Raw genomic sequence first — 21,748 nt, 5'->3', positions numbered from 1 at the left:
CGTGCTCATTCCAGCAGCTTTATTTGCCGCTATTGCAGCGGGCCCAGGGACCCTCCTGCAGTCCGGGCTCTCCCACGCAACCGCGGCGGCCGCCCGGGAGCGCCGGGTGCGGCACCCCGGGGCTGGCGAGCGAGAAGCGGGGCAGGGCAGCGGGAGGGATCCCCCGGGGAAAGGGGACAAACAGAGCGGCGGGCGGGGTGCCCCGAGGAGAGGGCACAAACAGGGCGGCGGGCGGGATCCCCCGAGGAGAGGGCACAAGCGGGGCGGCGGGAGGCTGCCGGCGAGTTCCGGCAGTTCCTCGGCGGGCAGGAGCGGCTCCGGGCGGGCCGCGGGCTCCCCCCGGTGGCGGCGGCGGGCAGGCCGCTGTGCAGGGCGGGCCCTCAGGTGCCAGCGGAGGGCGGGGCCGGCGGCGCGGGGCCCGGGGCGCCCGGCAGGGGGCAGCGGAGAGGGCCAGGACCGGTCTTAGACACAGCCGGGATAGTTTCGAAGTGGCGGCTCCATAGCTCAGTGGTTAGAGCACTGGTCTTGTAAACCAGGGGTCGCGAGTTCGATCCTCGCTGGGGCCTGCCTCATTTCTTTTATATTTTTCCAGTTGTGCACCCACGACTAACGAACCTGATTTTGGGCATTTTGGTGGTGGCGGACTAGAGCATGCGTGCAGGCTCCGGGGGCTTCCTGTTAAAGGAAACGCTTTGGAAACAAACGCGTTGTGTAAAACCTGAATGTTAACATTACCAGCGGCCGCCAAATTAACTCATGGCTGTGCTTCGTGCCGGCAGGGGAGTGAGGGGTAACAATAACCTCTTTGGGAGGCAGCGTGGCAATGGCTAAGTAAATATTTGCACAGCTCGTGTCACAATTTTCCTGATGGCAGCTTTGGCAAAATACTGTTAGGGGTTTAAAAGGAACAAATTGCCCCTGAGTGGAGAATAAGCTGGACAGGATTATCTGAATCTTCACAGCTTGTCAGGCAAGCCAGGCTGTTGGGTTTATTTCTGTGCTGGAGACTGGACAGCGGAAATGTAACGATTCTTTGCCCCTTCCCCGCCCCCCCTTTTTAGGTTATAGACAGAGCTAGAAAGCCTCACACAAATCTCCTTGAGCACAACACATTTGGGTTTTTTTCAGATACCTTGTCAGCGGGGCGTTTGGTTTCCAGCACTGCAAGCACGGCAGCAATCATTAATGCCGTCAAAGAGGGCAATTAATACGCGCGCTCCGCTGAGGGGGAAGGCGCAGGCCCGCAGCCCATGCGGGGCTCGGCCCAGGCGGGGCCCGGCCCGTGCGGGGCTGCCGAGCCCGGGCAGCCGCCGCAGGCTGCGCCTCAGCGCGCCGCAGGTGTGGCGAAGACGCGTGGGCTGCCTCGTAGCACTGCAGCCCGTGTTATACCCTCACAGCTCCTATCACAGCTTCTCTCCAGCCTCCTTCCTCTGCTGAGCGGAGATCAAAGCTGTGAGGAGAGGATGCATGCGGCTGGGTAAATCGCCACTGCCGTGGTGAGAGGAGCAAGGGGCTATTTCCCCTTATGACTGGAGTTGTGCTATGCCACGAGGCATACATTTGAATTTGTAGTGCTTTGGGGTACTTACACATAAGAGTTTGCATGGAATTATTCCTTGTTTGTTACTGCCTCCCCACCCCATCTGGGAAACCAGTGCTCGATCCTAATCTCGGTTTTACCACCTGACTGCCATCCTACACGATTCCTTGGTTCAGCAGTCTTCCCAGAGTCCTTGTGACAGATCCATGGAGGTGGTGCTAAAACCCATTCCTTGGGAGGATGTGTTCTCTCCGGGGGCTCTGGTCGGGGCTGGGTACAGCGTTCCTGCGTTGGCACGGAGCCTGGTCTCGCCAGGACCAGCCAGGGCACCAGCGGATCCCTGGGATGGTACAGATGGCCTGCAGAAGTCACACGTGTATTCAGGAGGCTGCGTGGGCTGCTTCGTCTCTCGCAGGATCCTCTAGAACGAACATGCCGGAGCTCCTCAAGCGCTGGTGCCGGCACAGCCCAGGGCGTCAGTCAGTGTCCGGCTGCAGGGCTGCAGCCGCGGCAGGGAAGAGCGTGCACCAAGGCTCGGCTATTCCCGTTCGCTGGAGCTACACGTGTGAGCTGCCACGGGTGCTTTCCGGGATGCTCGCTGTGCCCTGCGGGGTGGGGCCGAGCCCCTGCCAGCACTCGAGCGGCGCTGCCCGCGCCGGGCTGCCCCGTGGAGCCCCGGGGCTCCGGGCCCCGCGTTACATAAGCGGCGGAGCGCGGCCGATGCCGCCGGAGGCCTCCAGGGGGAGAGCCAGCCCCTAGGAACGGGAGGGCGGGAGGAAGGGAGCGGAGCCGGCTCCTCCGAGCGGGAGGGCGCCCCCGGCCCGGGCCGTGGCGCCGGGCGCGGCTGCGGCGGGAGCGCCCTGCCCGCAGCGCTGGGCGAGCCCCGGGGCTCGGGCGCAGCCTGGCGCGGCTGCTGTCAATGCCGAGTTTTCATTTCCGAAGATGCTTCTTCGCAATTAACCAGGCCCTATTTTAACACAGCGGATTTAAGAGTCCTGGCGGTAGTTCCGCTGCCCCATGCGCAGCGCAGAGCCGCAGCCGCGTTCCTGGCCGCAGCCCCGCGGCGGACCGGGCTGCAGCCTTCCCCTGGGACCCGGCACTGCTGCCCATGGCAGGAGCCATCGGTGCCACCTCTCCTGCCTCCAGAGCATCCACACACAGGCATGAGTGGAAAGCAGGAGATACACCCAGGCCTTCCTCCGAGCTGGTCTTTCCTGCTTTCGCCATCCTCCAAGGGACACCTATATACCATTCCCTGATCCCACCCAAGGAGTGAGCTCAATATTTCCTTTATCCTCTACATGTGGTGGCATCTGCATTTCATTTCTAGCTATGAAGGAAGCTTTATTAGTAGCTGTTGCTACTGAAGGTGAGAAATGTGTCAAAGCTTTGCTCAAAAACAATGAGGTGACCTTCACAGTAATGACTGTGATGCAGTCATTACTGATGTCATTAGGAAATATCTGTATGGTTTGTTTCTCCAAGCTGTGGTGAGGAGCCTGGATAGTATTAATTGTGTTTCCATTTTGGACTGTTAGCTGAGCCCCTGAGAATTACCATGGTGTCTGGAAAGACAGATACCTTGTCATCACTGCAAGGCCTTCTGAACTCAACGGAGATTTTTCTCCTTGTTGTGTTTTTCCAGGAAATTTATACCCATCTGCTCGGTTCAACAGCAGGAGGCCTTAGACAAGAAGAGACTGTTTGCTTAATGAGTCTACTCTTTTTCTTTCCAGATATGTGAAAAAAAAGATACATCATTTTACTGCAGTGTGATATAATTTTTGACAATGAGAATAGGGAATCAAAGTCAATGGCCAGTGAAACTGGTTTTGTCAAAATGGCATATAATGAAATATAAACACATTCAATATTCTACATGCTTTGATATTGTGCAGATGCTGCCAAAACAACATGAATTTCTAAAGACCCCAAACAACCTCTCTCATACTCAACTTCAAGCACTTTCTAAACCCAAGATTAGTAAAGAATGTTTCTGTTTGTTTTGTCAGAAAAGAACTAAAGAAATTCCCACTAATGTTTCTGTATTTTCTGCAAGTGCTTTAGTTTGATATCAGAATTTGAATTTATGCCAGTGAGGTAGAGCCAAAAATGAAAGTTCAGGGGTTTTTTTCTGACCTAATGCAAATACAACCATGAAGAAAGTCTTCAATGAGCAGCAAACATGTTTATTTCTACTAACCTAAGGTGTTAACAGTAACACCAAAAGGAAAAATGCGTTTGTCTTCTAAAACTACTATGTTTAGTTAGACAGTGCTCTTTTGCTTGTCTTCTAGTTGCTAAATGAACACAAGCTGTGCTGCTCCTGGTCAGGTTCTTCCATGATATTCCACACTGATGCCTAACCTCCCATCTCTACAAATTTAACAATCCTGTTACTTTGTGTAGAGCTCCTTTCATAGGGTGTCATTAACAAATTTGCAGGAGTTGTTTGAAGATCAGTAGAAAGAAGTCTGCACACCACAATCACCAAGTACAATATTGATCCAGTATGGTATATCCTTACCTCCAGACTGAGCTGTTTCCTTGAGCCTTTTCCTCCTTGTGTGCCAAGGAATTTCTCCCTTTTAAAAGGAAGTAACTAAAATAGTTCCTTAGTTGTTCAAAATGAGACTCAGGCCAAATTCATCCCCAGATGAAGAGAGCTAAATGCAGTAGGACTTTGAATGATGATGCAAGACCATCTTCACAGGGGAGTAACATTAAATAAATCTGTGCTTACTGGTGTTCTTGACAAGAGAAGGCTGTATTTCTGAGCCAGTGAGCTGTGGATGGAGAGACAATTAATGAACCCACCTGGCTTCTAGTACAGACATTATTTACTGCCATTTAGCACATGAAGAAAGATGCTTAAAAATAATGGGAGCCTCTCTTGTAATGAAAAAATGCAGGTGAATTAAATCATTCACTCTTTGCCAGGGCAGTGACTGTTGGGTTTTAAAGAAAAACAGTGTTTTCTGTATTTTCAGGAAGTCTTTCCTAACACTTGAAGAACAGAAGAAGAGGAAACAGAAACTGACTGCACAAGGTGTGATACTAACCTTGCTTATACTTTAATATTGGTGTTTGTCTTTAGATTTTCATGGTGCACTTCACCAGACAGATGTTGTCTTAAGATAAAACATGGCATTTTTCTGTGCAGTTTATAATCTAATGATGGAAACACTGGGTTCTGGCAGCACAGAATATAGGCATGATACAATAGGTTTGAATATAAAGAAATGCATGCAGCAGTAGAGGGGATGGTCCTTTAAAAATCTAGGGGGTGTGTGTAATTTATTATGACTTGAGAATATCTGAAAAAGAGCTTGAGTTTAGAAAGGATGAAGCACTGTTGATTTAGAATCTGTGTGTTATGTATAGGCAAAAAAAAGTCTCTTCTGACCTCAGTAAACTTAATGGGCTCTTCAGATTATTACAATACTTCTGGCTTTTAGGTGACAAAAAAATTAGCATGCAAGTAGAATTACTCTTAGGGACAAGTTGAAGTTTAAATAAAATTTAGCAGGCTCTCTTGGACTGGTTCTCTAAATGTATTCTGTGCCAGCTTACCTTAATATGAACATAAATTAATTCAGAGATTGTAAATGAAGAACCTTTACTGTAAAATAAATAACTTCACCTTCTGTTTGAAGCAGAGAGGCTGCTCTGCTGACAACAGAGCTGTCAGAACAGTACCTAATGCTCCATGTATCTGACTGCCAATCTGCATATATCTGATTACCTCTCAGACAGTACAGAAGCTTGTCATAAGTAAAGCATATTTTTTCCTTCTGAAGATAAACATGGGACTTGTTCCTGCTGGCCACCAAGTTACAGACTATTTTTGGACAAGAGTGCTGTTGCTTGCAATCCCCTGCTGTGTTTGTAAGACTTGTTAATGACCATGGTGCCTGCACATGTAAACAGGCACAAATTGCAATATGTTTGTTCCCTCCTGACAAGAGGTTATGAACACATCTGCTCATTCCTGCCACAGAAAGAACCTTAATCCATACCAAAGGCCATTTCTAATAGAAATTAGTACAGAGCATAACCACCAGGATGAGTATTTCTCACTGCATGTAGCAGCTGTATAGAGATATGTCTCTACCAATACACTAATATTTTGTTTGATTGAAAAAACACATAATTGAAAAGTCATACAGTTGAACTATGCAATTATATGACTATAAATATGACCACATTTTTCTAAAGAGTCCTCAAGGCAAGAAGATTAAGGTTTTTTAAAAGTATTTGATTTGCAAATAAACAATAGCATTTGCATCCAGCTATCCTGAGTGTTATTTGTAGTATAGCTTCTTCACTGCTTTTTGATAATTACTCAGTTAAATGGTAAATGTTTTTAGTGAGTTAAGAAAGAGTTTTGCTTTCTGGTACAGAGAATCTTTAGTAACAAACCCTTCAGCCAGCAGGCTCCTAAGAAGAAGTTGAGAAAGCTCTCCCTGCTTCTTTTATGTGTTGAACATATAGGAGTTTTCCTATTATTTTTATAATTTCCCTTAAATTTAATGAGTTTTCTGTGCTCTCTGCAGACACATTGTCCTGTGAAGCTGATAGAAATGCTGGTATATTTTTGTCCTCTTTCAATGAATAATAGCCCTTATTCAGTGTTAAACTTTATAAATGGCAGTCACAGTGCACATGCAGCCGATCTCCAGGGCAATCAGATGTGTGTGAACAGTGTGAAAGCAGACTGTTCACTTCACCTTGCAAAAAAGGGCTGTTTGAGTCTACTAGATTTTTTTAAACTCCTAGTCTGGATTTATTGGGGGAAATAAAAAGCTTGTTCAGATGTTATAATTAGCTGCTTAATAACTGCAGGCTTCTTACCAGCAGGACAGCAGGAACAGAACTGGAAAATGCTGTCACGACTGTTCTAAAATCATTTGGTTGTCCCTGGAAGACTTATATGTTGAGTGCTGGTCTGAGCAGTGTGTCTTTGCTGCCTTCTCTGTGTAGTTAGAGGGAAAACATGTCTGCTTTTTTTTTTTTTTAAGACTTTTCTGTTGCTATCCATGTGATTCTCAGAAATGGTGAAATACCTGAGTGAGCTTTAACTTGTTCACACCAGGTACCAATATCTGGGAAATGCAGCAATCTGGAGTTCAGGGGCTTGACATCCCACTCAGCGTCCAGCACCATGGACTGCTTTTTTTTCAGCTAAGCTGAGCCTCTCAGCTGTGTTCCAGCTGTAACTTGTGGCTACTTTATGGAAGTTTGAGCTCACTGAATCCAATGTGCAGCCTCTGAGCCCTGGCTGGTCCTTCTGCACTCATGCTTCCCACTTGCTGAAGTGGTTTATTTGTTCCAGATTTGAGCCATGGAGAAACCCAAAATGTGGACCTTGTGGATGATGAAGGAGTTGATGTTTGATAGAAGGCTTGAGTTCTGAGCAATCACAGCAACAGAGATGTAACTGGAGACAGTTTGGTAGCTGGGACATGCTGGAACACCACTGTTTCTTGTTTACCTTAAGAATGTCACTCAGCTAGTTAGTTCAGTGAATCATAGAACTGTAGAATGGCTTGGATTGGAGGGGCCATTAAAGATCATCTAATTCCAACGCTCTTGTCAGGGGCAGAGACACCTTTCACTCGACCAGGTTGCTCTCAGCCTCATCAAACCTCGCCTTGAACACTTCCAGGTGTGGGGCATTCACAGCTTCTCTGTGGATTTCTGGACAATCTTTGTCAGTGTCTTGCCATTCTCACAGGAAAGAATTTCTTCCTCATATTTAATCTAAACACAACCCTCTTTTAGCTTCAAGCCATTACCCCTTATCCCATAAAAAGTCCCCCTTCAGCCTTCTTGTAAGACCATTTATGTACTGAAAGGTACAATCCGGCTGAACAATCCCATCTCAGTTTGTGAAGCTTTTCAAAATGTTATCCTTGTGAAGCTTTACAAAATGTGAGATTATTATCCTTACAGTGCTAACACAAATAGCCCACATTCCAAGTTCTGAGCAGCAGAGAAGAAATCTCAACATGGGGCCAAGTCTGGACCTGATAGAAACAGTGGAGATAAACCCTTGGCCTTAGAATCAGGGATTTTTGATGCCTAGTTTGCAATGTGATTGTCATCTCTCTGCCCCATTCTGCATAGCTTGCTTGTCATGCTCAATTCCCCTCCAGGCACTTGGTGGAAAAGCAGACAGCTGAACATTACAGGTGCCCCTCATAAACTGGGGGTGTTACAGTGCAGAGCCTCATAAAGCAGGGACAGGCTGTGTTCCAGCTGTGCTTCAGGGCTGGGGGAACCTTGCTGTGCAGCTGTGAAGAGAAATTAGTGACTGCATTCAAGCACAGTAGCATCAATCATGAAGAATCAATCCTTGCTCCTCCCCTCAGAACTGCAAAGTGCCAGGGGCCAGCTGCCCTCAGAGAGAGTTGATAAACACATCTGAGGAAATGTCAGGCTGGTTCAGGCAAACCTAATACTCCTAAACCACTACTGACAGAAGCCTGTATCTCATCCAGCCCTCAGTGATGCTGCTGTAACAGCTGAAAACCTCTGATCCAGCATCTCTTTTATCCATTCTTCCATCCTGCCCTGGGCTTTCCACACATTCTTGCTCTCTTGGCTTCATGCTGCTTTGACCCTTCATTTGCATTCATCTCTTACTGTTCTAATCTGCTATTTAAAAGTCAGGCTTTAATTTGTGCCTCTTGTTTGCTTTATCCCACCACAATAGCCGTTGGATATGCTTTTTCAGCGCACTCTCACAGACAATTACAATTTTTTTTAAGTGCCCCCCCAAAAGTAGATAGATTTTCCTGTGATGATTTTTCAGTTTCCTTTTTTCTTCAAGAAATCTATATTCCACTATTCCAGCATTTTCAATGCCATTTAATATTCAGCTTGGCTTTTCTGCTTCTTCAGGATTTCAATTTCCTTTTGGCTAAGAAAGAGAAACTAGGTGAAGATGTAATGCAGCTGGACAATTAGCCACTAAAAATAGCTTGCTGAAGGTCTGGGCAATACAGAGACAACTATAAATATCAGATTTGCAGATGATGTGGATTCAGGCTGAGTAGTGTGCTTAATCCTCAGTGCTCTGCCGAATGATTCACTAAGGCTGCATTTTAATAAACACTCCTAAACCAGATATAGTCTCCTGCTGTCTGCAATCCCCAAAATTTCAGTTGCCCACTACAGCCTACAGAATTTAAATTAGAAATAAAATCCTAAAATAAGATTATTTTCTCTATTTTTCTGTCTCATAAAAATGATGTAATATTTTCTTAAGTCAAAATGACATCAGCATCAGTTATGTAATTGTAGTTGAATTAGAGTGTAGTAAAATTAAAGTCCAGCCCTTAGTAACTAGGATCAGAGATCTGTTTTGTTTGGCCATGCCTCTTGGTTAATTTCACTCAAATGAAGGCCATGACAATTCTCTTACCCTTGGTGCTCTGTGGCAGCATGCTCAGTCAGCATTTTACTCACACACACCTCAGAACTCCACCAACATCACCCTGAGGAAAGGCTGTCTGTGTGCTGGGTAAGGGCTTCAGCATTCAGCTCACAGTGGTGACAAGTCCATCAGTGCATGTGTAAACGTTGTATGGATAGAACTGCACTGACACCAAACGTCAGTGAAGTGTAAGACTAAGAGCAGGAACAAGACTAAGAGCAGGAATTACACTGCCATTCTACTGTAGTTCTACACAAGCTTGATCTTTAAGGGTAAGTTAAAAGTTACTGCCTTTTAGCTTGTGACATCAGGGTGGAAAGTGACAAATTTCTGTTCTACACACAGTGCTCATCTTTGGTTATCACATGCCCTGAATTTCTGAGATATGGTTATGTCAAAGATGCAGATGATTTCTAAAATTGTTTGGATTCCTAAAGACCTCTAATAAAAATAATTTATTTAGTGAAACTGTTGGTTGGGTTTTTTTTCTAAAGCAAGGTTATTTTATGTTTCTTAATTAATTAATTACCTTGTCATGCACAATCGTTCCTGCTTCACTTAATATTGCATCTCAAATTCCTCTAATGTTTAGGTGTGCCCAAAAAAACCCCACCCCAATATCCCTTAGAACATTTATTTGCCTCTACTTTCTGATCCTACAGTGTGAAATCATGTTTTCTAATCCTAGCCAAGAGATTTTGTCCTGAAAGAAGCATGAAGTTTCTGATATATCAGAGTTGGCACCAAAGAATTCTGTGATAGGAACGAGTGATAGTAAGAAAAGAGGGAAAACAGAACCTTGCAGTGTGTTTGCCCAAACCAGTTTTTTTTTTCCTTGAGGCTTCTAAAGCCCCATAACAATGCAAGATGCCTCCTATTGCAAAGATCAGACCTGTTATCTTGATAAGGCTTACCTAATGAAAAATTACTGAAGGATTTAATTACAGTGATTGTTAGCTGCATTCCAGATTATTATCTGTGACAATAAAATTATTATCAGATAATCTTTAAAAAAGTCAGTCAATTAATTAGTTCAGGAGAACTATTCAAAACACTGTCCTTGATGTTATTAGAATTAAATTCCTAACATACATAGCCTGCATTTCAAACTTAAATTCTAGAGTAGCTTACTCCATACAAATTGGCAAATGCCAGGACCTTGCAGGATTGTAAAAAGTAGACCAGAGCCCTCTTGCCCTAAAGTTGGTGAAAGAGTTCATTGTAGTTTTTGCCAGTCACAGGAGGCAACTGGGTTGGGTGGACAAAGAGAAAGTGCTAGAAAGCAATGACTGATGAATCTCTTGCATCCAGACATCAGACACACATTCACACTTCTACATTTCTGAGCTGCATGTCTTCCCTAATGAGGTCTCAGCAGTGGTGTCATCAACAGTGAGCTCTGTGGTGCCTCAGGGGCTGCATCTCTCTATTGCCTTGACATCCAGTCAGGACATAGCACAGTGGAAAAAAGCTACCTGTCACCTTTATCAGCTTAGCCTGTGGTACAAGCACTCACAAGCTGTTTATACATCAGCACTTCTGTCTGTCATTGCTATCAACAAATGAGGGAGAAGACACCAGAGAAGATTTCTTCAAAATTCTAGACATGGACAAAAGCAGAGTCTAATTTTTTTCTCTCCCCCTGACCTCTTGACTGCTTTCTACTGTCTTTCTACTGTCTTTCTGCTGAGCTACTGCCTCTTCTGATGCAGTTCCATTCTACCTAAGAACCACTTTGGCTGGACAATAACCTGGCACAGAAATTTTAGACTCCTGTCATTATTATTCTTCCCCTCTGAGCCCCACAGAACAAATTCTATTTTGTAAAGTTGTTTTGGTACTGCTTTGGTGGGGGATGCAGAAGCAAGATTGGTGCAACACCTTGCTGTTGACTCAAATGTAATGAGTATTGGCTGTAGTTTGAACCCATGATGAAGATTCCTCTTTTCCCTGCTTTTCACCCACATCAAGGCTGAGAGCAGGAATCTAAGAAGCCAAAGATGTCAGAATACTTATTCTTTGGCATGGGACCTTGGAATCTTAGAATCATAGAATATGCTGAGTTGGAAGAGACTGATCAGGGCCATCAAGTCCAACTCCTGGCCCTGCACAGGACACCCCAAGAGTCACGCCATGTGTCTGAGAGCATTATCCAAATGCTTCTTGAACTCTGTCAGGCTGGTGCTGTGACCACTTCTCTGGGGATCCTGTTCCAGTGCCCAGCTATGCTCTGGATGAAACACTTCTTCCTGATATCCAACCTAAACTTCCCCCAGCTCAGGTTCATGCTGTTTCCTTGAGTCCTTCACTGGTCACCACCACAGAGATCCATATCTGCCCCTGTCTTTGCCTCATGAGGAAGTTCTAGACTGCATTGGGGTCTCCCCTCAGTCTCCTCTTCTCCAGGCTGAACAGACCAAGTGACCTCAACTGCTCTTCACATGGCTTCCCCTCAAGGTCCTTCACCATCCTCATGGCCCTCCTTTGGATGCTCTCCAATAACTTAATGTCTTCTTGTATTGTGGTGTCCAAAATTGCACAGAAGACTTGAGGAAAGTATCTGCCATGACACTTTTGTCTTAACACATTGCTAATTGCAGGCACACTTCCTTTGTTGTTTGCTTTAGGATGAAATCTTGTCCCTTTTTTTGGAATGTCTCCTGTAGACAAGCCCTTTGGTGACTCTTGTTAATAACCTAATTTCTGTGACTCCACAAAAGCCCCAAGCAGAACCTGCAGATCAGGTTCTACTTGAAGTTAGAATTGATAAGGTAAATTATAATTTAAAACCCTCCTGAGGGAGAGATGACTCTTGCATAGTCAAGTAGCTGTCCCTGACCTTGCTTATTGAAAGAAAATGACCCATATGAAAGCTGATAGAAAAGGAAGCGTTTTAGTCACAGAATATTTATTTTTAAAGATGTAGTTTTATTTCATGGTAAGAATAGAACCCACAATTTGATCTCTTGCTTTTAAAGAAGAGAAAAGAAACAGTCTTAACTGCTTTTATTATTAAAATACTGTTATTAGTATAATAATAAAAAAGCTTAGAAAAGTCTAAGAAAAATACATAAAAATATAGTGAACTATATCCAGATGTAATACAGGGCTTAGGCACATGTGAGCCAATCCAATGTGATCCAATTGACTATGGCAGCCTGTCAGCTGAAGTTACTATAGAGGACTGCATGGATGCCTCAATTGCTCAGATAATTGCTCAGTTCATGTATGTCTGTTGATAAAGATCACTAACCTTGGAATATAATAAGTAACTTACTGATATTCTGTGTAAACAAATGTACATCTATTTTTAAACAAATATACATGTGCAAAATAATGCATGTTGTGTATTCCAAAAATCCCTTCATTCTTACCAAGCTATTTATTTTATTGTAATTTCATATATATATCAAAATTTTGGACTTGTAGTTAATGACCTGAAAGTATCAACTCACTGCGGGTTTGTATAAATATATTATTGTACAATCTGTCAATTGGTGAATATTTTGATAAAATTGCAGCTACTTCAAATTCTGAACTGCAAAGACCAGCTGGGTGAACTTGCATCAGCATGTGCCTCTGCCATCTGGGACTGAGTGTTACCAGACATTCATCACAGGGCTGGTACAACCTGATTGAATTTGTTTGCTGTGCCTCAAGGACATGAGGCAGGTATTTGTGTCCTTCCTCTCTACTGAAGAAATGTTGAAAAAGATGCTTTTGAGAGAGACATTTTTTTCCACCTGCCGGAGTCATAGGATCTTCAGGCCAAAGGGTACCAGGAAAGAGAAACTCAAGCACAGCCAGATGCCACAGTGATGTAGCACAATCCCCATCACTCTTTCCTAGGAACAGTTTGGTTTACAGATGAGATAAAACTGCTAATTGCATTGACAGTCACTGACAAGCAGGGTCACTGGAAGACAGTTGTGGCTGCTTCACTCTGCCCTGACAGCACCAGTCCCACGCACAGGCAGAGAGCTGGAACTGGCTTGGTGGCTGCTCTGAAGAGATGTCTCATTGCTTCCAGATGAGCCCTCTGCCTCGAGTTTCCCCGGCTTGTCCAGTGATAAGCACAGATAAGGTCTGGCACATTTCCTCTGCACAGGGCTGCTCTGGCTGCCTGCAGGAAATCAGCCCTTCCCATTACAGGTGTGCTGAGAACAAGAAGGATTTCAGTATTTCAAACTGGAATTGAGAATAATATTGACTATTCTTGAAGCAGGTATTTTCCACAGCTGGCAAGGTTATTTTATGGTGATATAATAAAAGCCATATTCCCTGTGTGTGTTTGTGGAGGAGGTTGTCTGAGACTGCCACAACTTCAATAAACTGAACATCCATTTTCTCTACTTACCTTCTTCCACCCAAAAAGGCAAATTATTCTGAAAAGCCAAGTTATTCACTTGGAAAGAACTTACCTTGGTTTATCACACTTTATTTTGATAAATACAAGCTGGCTGTTTCTTACCATGTTTGTGTCCCTAGATGCTTATACACAGAATGTTTCACATTTTGTTGTGGTATCATTCCAGGTATTAAACATGGACTGGCCAGCCTACGATTTTCCATGTTTTCTCTTGCTTTTTCTGTAGAAGAGCACTATAATCATTCTGATCAGCCATCTGTGTGTCCTCAAAGCAGTTCAGATTGTTTCAATTATTTCTTAATCTTCCAAGGTGGATTTCAGCAGGGTCCATTATCATGCACACATGTCGCAACTAAATATCTGCTATCTGTTCTCTCTAGCTGGTGTTCCACACCACTGAAATGTGTTAAGAATCTCATCACAAATACTCTTTTTATGAAGGCTCAGACACTGAACACTTTGTTCTTTTACATTGCTTCATAAATTTTTCACTATTCCTGCTTAAGACCAGTGAAATGTTCTCGGTCTTTTATCCTGACTGTATTTATAAAAGTTTTCTCACTTTCTTTTATGTCCTTTGCTGGTTACATCTCATTTTATGCCTCAGATTTTCTGATGTTATCTGCAAATCACTTTATGTTCAGTGAGCATTTGTGTTTCCATTTTTAAACGGTTAATTTCTGATTTTGAGGTCATTAGTAAGCTATTGATATTCTGGATATAGAGCATTTACAATATATCTTATCTCTCCTCTGCAGAGGAATAACCTGTGATTCTTTCAATATAGAACACTGCTATATTCTATTCCAAAAATGGCAAAAGAGTTCTTCAACATCATCTGAACCATTTTCCAATTTTATTTTATGAAACAGAAATTGTAGCAAATCTTTCCAGTTTCAGAAGAATGTGGATTTTGACAGACTGCATACAAGACTAAAATAAGATTTCATCAAACTTTTTGCAGCCAACTGCTATTTTAATACTAGTGCTTCAAAAATGTACAACATCTGCAGGAACAGGGGAAAGAGGAAATAAAAACAGTCTGAATATATCTAACATGAGCAGAACATCAGATAATGCTCCATTACAATAATGCTACTGAAGACTTACTGGCAATAGATATCTGGCAGAGAAAGCCCTTCTTGCCTTCTGCTGGATAAAATTGCATGTGGGAGATCCATATCAAGGAAGAATCACTCTGCCCTAAGGCATTTCCGTGGGGAATGCAGATCATTAGGACTGTGGTACCAGATGGCAGAAGTGTAAAGCCTCTTCTAAATGCCCCAGTTATCCCTGAGAGTCTGCCAGGCCAGGTTTATACCTGAACTGCGTACCGTTTTTTTGGACAAAAAGGGGTTTTTGTTTCTAGCTAAGGTGGTGAATTTTCTTATGTGAGAAAGTCCAACTAAGAGCAAATCAGACAATGAGAACTGTCAAAATAGTGGTAGAGGCTTTTTTTGGAAAGAGTAGAGCTTAGGCCCAGTAGAAGTATATCTGATCTTTACATATTCATTATCTGCGCCAGTCTTTCCTGATATTCTTTATTTCTTAATTTGGATAGAGTGTAATATGTTATAATTTGTGTTAGATTGTTATTCTGGAGGTTTGCTCTACTTCTGAACTCAAGCACAGTGATGAAACAGTCACAGACTCTGACCTACAATGGAGCCTGTGTTTTAATTTGGCATGGCAGAGTGTTGGATCATTTGCATTTCCTTGGATATGTGGGGCCCCACAGTCCAGCTGTCCTCTGCCCTGAGAGCTGTGCTGACTCCCCAGCTAGGCTAAGGCCATCCTCACACAGAACAGCTCTACCCTCACCTTCATAGATACTCTGATTAATAATCATATCTTTAAAAGGTTGGAAGTTTCGTTAGGTTTTGGACATCTTTATAAAAGCTCCTTTAAATTCAAATTATTTTGCCAAGAGATATAGTACATGAGACGGACAGCTCTAAAGACATCCCATGGCCAAAACCTGCAAAATCACCTCTAAGTTTTGCTGTTTCATTCAAGACAACTTTTAACTCTAATAATAGTCTTCAACAAATTAGAGCCCTACTAGCCCTTTGGCTAACTCCAGAAGTTTTTGTAAGACTGATTTCCCTGAGGATTTTCTCACCATTCTGCCACTTCCAATTCTTTGGATGGTTACAGCCGATAAGCATCATTAACAAATCAGTAGAGTTTGGCAGTCTGTCTTCATTTTCCTGCTAGGGCAGCATTATACTGTCACCAATAGTCCATCAGTTTTCTCAGATTTCACAGCAGACACCGAGGCGCAGCTCTCATCTCTTCTAAATGAATTATGTGATCCAGCTGGATCCATTCTTCTTGGAGGAGCAGATCCTATGGCTCATTTTGGTAACTGGGGGGAGGTGAACACCACCAACTCTGCTGATGCTCTGTCAGTCCTGGCACTGACAGAAGAAAATAAAATATATGTGGGCACTTTTGCCGTGCAGCTTGGCAGGGCAGGATGGGGTTAAGAGCCCAGGGCAGTGCACTCTGGAAAGCTCTGGCAATGGAGAGCAGGACACTCTGAGCAGGCTCCAATGGCTCAGTTCTCCTTTCAGGCTGTACACGGTACGTGAGCCAAATGCTGAGCTCTTCTGGTGTAATCAGAAGTATAGAGTAACAAACCTAAGTAAGCTTATAGCCATATGGAGAGTTGATAAAGTCAGACCAAGTATATTGGTTTATACAGATGGCTCAGACTGTCAGGAGAACACTGCATGACTGACAGAAAGCAAATTATATTCTTCTCACAGAGAATCAGTTGTTTGATAAAAAATAAATACTTCAAAACCACACAATACTCCCCACAGTGAATATGTTATGTGTCTATCATTAGCTAAAAGGAACCTAATTTAACAACTGAAAATACTTGTACAAGTGAGATGTGAGCAGTAAGTGTTAATGTTACTGATGTTCTATTCTGCTAATTCTCAGATTAGTTATATACTGTGGCTTGTATCTCTAAAAATACAGAAGAGATGTTCTCAGTCAGCTTGATGAGATGATGGTACATAGCTTCCTGTAATTCTAACAGGCATTCCAGGACAGGATGTGTTTGAGATGTGCTTTGCTGAGACACTGGATGAGCTGGAGGAACCTGCGATTTCTGCCTCTTCTCCCGTGGTGCTCCTACCTCCCATCAAGGTGCCCAGCCTTCCTCCAGCACCAGCAGCAGGGACAGCTCCTCTGATAATGACGGCTCATCGGACAGCTCCGAGGAGAAGGAAGGAGCTCAGCAGTTCCTGAGCTCCAGGAGCACGTACTGCATCTGGCACGGTGAGCTGGGGATGGCCAGTGGGTCCTTCTGGAGCTTGGTGGCCTCGGGGTTGTGACTCAAAGCCATGGACTTTCCAGCTGTGTAAGAGTGACTGTCAGCTGCCAAGTGCTCCAAAATTATTTGGTTTCAAGAAAAACCACAAAGAAATTGGTGCTGTTCAGGCTGGTCCTTCCTGCTAGGACACAGGAATTGGTTCCCAATGGCAGAAATTTTCTGCCTGCACTTGGGTGGTGTCTTAACAGCTGGACCTGGAGACACGGCTTGGGTATGATGATGGTGGTGTTGGGTTGATGTTGGACTCCGTGGTCTTGAAGGTCTCTTCCAACCCAGATGATTCTGTGACTCATGTTAGGATAGATACAGTCATTTCTGAGGGCATTTGGTTTTTATTCAGGCACTCAACTTTGCGGATGCACGTGAGGCAGACTGACATGCCACACAGATCATGATGTGGTGTGTTTTAACTTTAAACCAGCTGTGTCAGCCCACTGCTCAAAGCAGCTGAAAATATCAGACTGCCTAATAGTTTAGTCCAGATGGGACTCAGACGAGTTTCTTAGAACCGTTGGCATCTCAATTAAAAAAAAACTTGCAGATAATCAGAAAAAGATGGAAAGATCAAATTAAAAAATAAATACAGGAATAAATTTGAAGCCTTTTGCATTTCTATGACTGTAGTGTATTTACATCTTTGAGCTACCTCAGATTGGTTAGTCTTTTTTTTTATTTTACTGCACCCCAACCCTACTATGTGTTAAAATACTTAGCTACAACATATATATAGATAGATATGAAAGTTATTACTCTGTAAGTGCATAAGAAAAATACTAAGGTGGCATGCAGAAAGATTCTGTCTGATTGCCAGGGTTACATATTGTGGAAGCAAAGCTAAATTGGGAATTAACATGAGAGAAATGTGAGCACAGAGAGTAAGGTATTGAATGAAATGAAAAGGACAATTACATGGAAGATACTACATTACTGAAAACATTCATTATGCCTGAGTTTTGTCCTAGGTCAGTATCTTCAGCTTATGCTGAAGCTGGTCAGAGTCATCTGATTCTCTGAGTATTGCTCAGTCTTGATTTAAGTAGTACAAGGTTTCACTGCCCTTGATAAATTTCTGATTTTGTAGATTTTTGACTTTGCTCTTAGTTATGCTTGATTATTTTCTTGGAGAGATTAGCTATGGCTGTGAATACAGTTTAGTGCAATGCTGTCAAATTTTTGTGTGCCTCTGCCAAAAGCTGCATGGTGCTGATACTAAAATGCTCTTCCCTGGCTCCAGACAGTCTCCACTCTCTGAGTGGCAATTTGAGCTAATTGTGATGGTACCCTGATATTCCTGCACTGTAACTGGGGATTAGCAAAGTGAAGGCAAAGGGTTTAGGCATGGGTAAATACAATGTGCAGAATATGCCACATTACAATATTTCTAATAAAAACGTTGGAGTGTGGGTCTCCACTGGCTATTGAAAATCAGCTGCAGAAAACATGAACAGAGTGCATTCTGGCTCTTCCTGACTGGAGCCATCAGCTCTCCACAGATCTGTATTACTCATCATGGATAGAGCTCCTGAAAACAAGATCCCCCAGGCTCTGCAAGTGGTACATGGTGAAACCATAACAATTCTGTTAAACCTACAGGCTCTTAATTGTATGACTGAGATGTACTCATTATTGTATGTACTTCTTCCTTGTTCACAAATTTCAAAGTCTACTTGTACTTGTAAAGGTCCATATAATGAGTTTTAAATCTGATGCCCTTTGCTGCTACTCAACTTGATTCATTGCTGTCATGTACAAAGGGAAAGAAACAAGAAATACTGACTGGCCTCAAAAATATCCTTCGTGATTTGTATATAAACCCTGTACCTCCTTAGTTATCACTAAATTTCACAGAGAAAGAAATAAGAATACTTCAAATGGATTTTGTTACTTGAAAGAACCAAACCTCTTAGGATTATCTGACTGGGTTGGCTGTCCCTCACTTTAGAATCTCTAGAGCTGATTTTTTTTTCAGTTTGTAGCTGTTAGATGATTAGCCTTGATCACTTTAGAAAGCAGCATGAGACTTTTCACCACAAAGCCTGTCTCCAAGTTTTTAGTTCATTTTTATTTATAATAAAAGCTGGTAAGAACTGCAGTTGAAAGGAAGGAAGAAAAATTATGAGAGTATAAATAAAATAAAAATTGATTCTTTAGATTTTCTTTGCAACACAAGTTCAAAACAATTTTGACAGAGCATTTAAAAACATAGGAAATAAGAAAGTGGAAAATATTGAAAATATTTTTTCCTCCAGTTACTTTTGACACAAATGCAATGACAAGGAATAAATCTTGTTTATAGGTTAGAAATTAATTTTTCACTCTACTATGCCTTTCATGATTTTTAATAAAAAATACTGAGGAAATTATGCTGAGCAAGTGAAAGGACTTGCTTTTTTTTTGTTTTAAAACAGTTTGGTATTTTTTGTTGTCTGTTTTCAGCATGTCACAGAATGGGTTGGGTTGAAAGGTCTGGTCCAACCTGCCCAGGCTGATCCCAGAGCTCCTAGCGCAGGATTGCATGAAGGCTGCTCTGGAATATCTCCAGGGATGGAGACTCCACAGCCTCTCTGGGCAATCTGCTCCAGTGCTGGGTCACCTGCACAGCAAAGTTCTTCCTCAGGTTCAGGTGGAACATCTTGTGCATCAGTTTCTGCTGCTGCCTTTTGTCCTATTACTTGGCACCACAAGAAGACCTTGACTCTTCTTAAACAAAAACATAAAGCTGGGGGAAAAGGTTCCAATCATTGCTTTCACTGCTAAAGGCCCAACACTCCACCCCGTAGAGGAAATGCTAAAAAATCTCCTCCAGAAGGGACAGTTAGTACCTGACATCTTGATATGTTCAGGGTAACAATAATATCTATTACCTTTGTTTTATTTGTTGTGGGAAAATGTTACTTCCCAGTATTTTATCTTTCACACGTTAATATTTGAAAATGGAATCAAATATTTTTTTCTCTTTTGCAAATCAGAATAAAAAGCCTACACTATCCACATTAAAATTACAACTGTTTACTTGGCTTTTCCTACCCCCTTCAGCATGAATTAGGTGAAACATGCTTGCTGGGTCTGGATTCTTGTCAGATATCCCTAGATAAACAAGGTCAGGTATGATTAGCTTTTGATTAAGATGCAGTTAAAGAAAATGTAGGATACTGCTGAAACTTTACTTATTGTTGGGGCTTTTTTCTCTTATCAGCTAGTATCAACTCTCCAGAATACTGGAGAATATACTCCACAAGTTACCAGAATATTAAGGTCATTAATGGCAGGCTCCAGATGAGCACAAAGACTTCCCTAAGAGCAGAGCATTGGCCCATTTGCAATTTGTGTAATTCTGTCCTGCTTGTCTGCACTTACCACTATTTCAATGGATCACAGTGTTGTTTTCCCTACCATGTAACACCTTGTGGAAGGGCAATGTGAGCTCTTATATGGGCTGCTGCTTTTCATCTCTGTGTGAGCATCATTCTAGTTAGAAGAAGTTACTTGTGAATTTATGGACTGCACTGGAATCCTTTGGGAGTGTAAAGATCTCAAACATTATAAACATTTTTCTAACTTACTGGAGTCTGGCATCTCTGATGCAGTTGTGATTATTTACAAGAAATATCTACAAAATAATATTTCTCTGAATTAGTCTTTGCTCTTAGTTTGAGCTTATTAAAATAGTACTTTTTCACAAAATTTTATTTATAGAATTTCTAGGCTTTGTAGATATCCTAGGGTGATATCAGTTTGCACCTCTGCAGTTTCTAACACTGTTGTTGTTCCTCCTCTTGAATTCCCCTACTTCTCCAGCCTCTGCTAAAACTGCATGCAGGAAACCTTCAAACAAATTACTGATCAGACTTGTTGAGGCAATGTGTCTAGGCTTTGGGGGGTTTAAGATGATATTTTTTTCCTTAGGTTTATCCCAAAAGATGAATGACTCTCCTATTTTTCATTTTCTAGAGGCTGATTATAGTCTGTATTGTATCCTGGTGGGATGGAGTGGTGGGAGAAATGTGCAGTAAAGTGCAAGATACCAGTATTTTCCCTGCTGTTTTTTTTAGATATACCTAAGCTGATGGAAGCAAACAATATTTATCCCTTTCAGTCACCTCCATCCCCTATCCCCTTACTAGCAGTAGGCCTCTTCCTTGGCAGCATGTAAGCTGAGGCACTCAGCTCCAGGCGCTCGGGCAGTGAGAGCACTGTATGGTCTCCCAAAGAGCCTGCACATATCCTGGACAATCCAGCTGCTGTGGAGCTGTTATTTTCAATATTGTCAGCAAATGGTAGGAAGTACTTATTGACTGAGAGAGTTAAATGTTCCAAAGCTCTACAAGCTGTTCAAAACCAACTTCTGACCTGCTACTGCTTGGAGTGTGGAAGTCTTACCAACATGAGTGAAGTACATGAGCCTGTGAAACAGCAGTAAGCCTTATAAGGGAACTTGTGTATTTCTATGTAGACCAAAGTAGCCTAGAATATTTTCTGGAGATGTATCCATAGCCCATTGTCCCATCTGTATTAATGTGCACCAGGAGCTGAAGCCATTTTCCTGTGCACTTTGTGCAGTGCATTAAGGAAGCTCAGCCAGTGCAAGCAGCTGGGCTGGAGTGAACTACTGGCCATCAAAAAGATTTAAGTTGCTCTAAATAGACTTGTGGGAATCTGAAATACATTAATTGCCTAGCTTGAAGCAAAGTTTTTGCTGTGTCTGGATTATTTAAATTCTCCTCACATCCTCTGGAGCAAAACAAAATGATAACATTTCCTTCTACCCCACTAACTTTATGTAATTATTGAACAAAGGTTTTTGCACATGTGCCCAGGCTTGAAGCATGGTGACAGGACTGACTGTGCAGCACAGAGGATCTGGTCACTAGAGTAAATAGGAAATGAAGAGTCAGGATTAGATACATAGTTTATGAATAACCAATATGTGGAAAACAATTACTCTTGTGAAAGAGTAGGTGGTTCATTAAATTTTAAAGATAAAGAATTTGAAACTATCCATTAGCTACATAATGGTAGGTTTGTCCTGCCCTTGGACAAGGGTAATGG

At 42.8% G+C, this 21,748-nt stretch overlaps 1 non-coding gene across 1 annotated transcript; it reads left to right on the top strand.

The window, feature by feature from the left end:
- Window positions 1-493: 493 nt before the first annotated feature.
- On the top strand, window positions 494-566 carry TRNAT-UGU (transfer RNA threonine (anticodon UGU)). The gene has a single exon. It is a non-coding gene; the product is annotated as a tRNA-Thr (tRNA).
- The last annotated feature ends 21,182 nt before the right edge of the window (window positions 567-21,748 follow it).

Source organism: Molothrus aeneus, chromosome 6 (genome assembly GCF_037042795.1).
Source record: "Molothrus aeneus isolate 106 chromosome 6, BPBGC_Maene_1.0, whole genome shotgun sequence".
NCBI lineage: Eukaryota > Metazoa > Chordata > Aves > Passeriformes > Icteridae > Molothrus > Molothrus aeneus.
The sequence above is the reverse complement of the archived record's forward strand: the minus strand, read 5'-3'. Positions and strand labels throughout refer to the sequence as shown.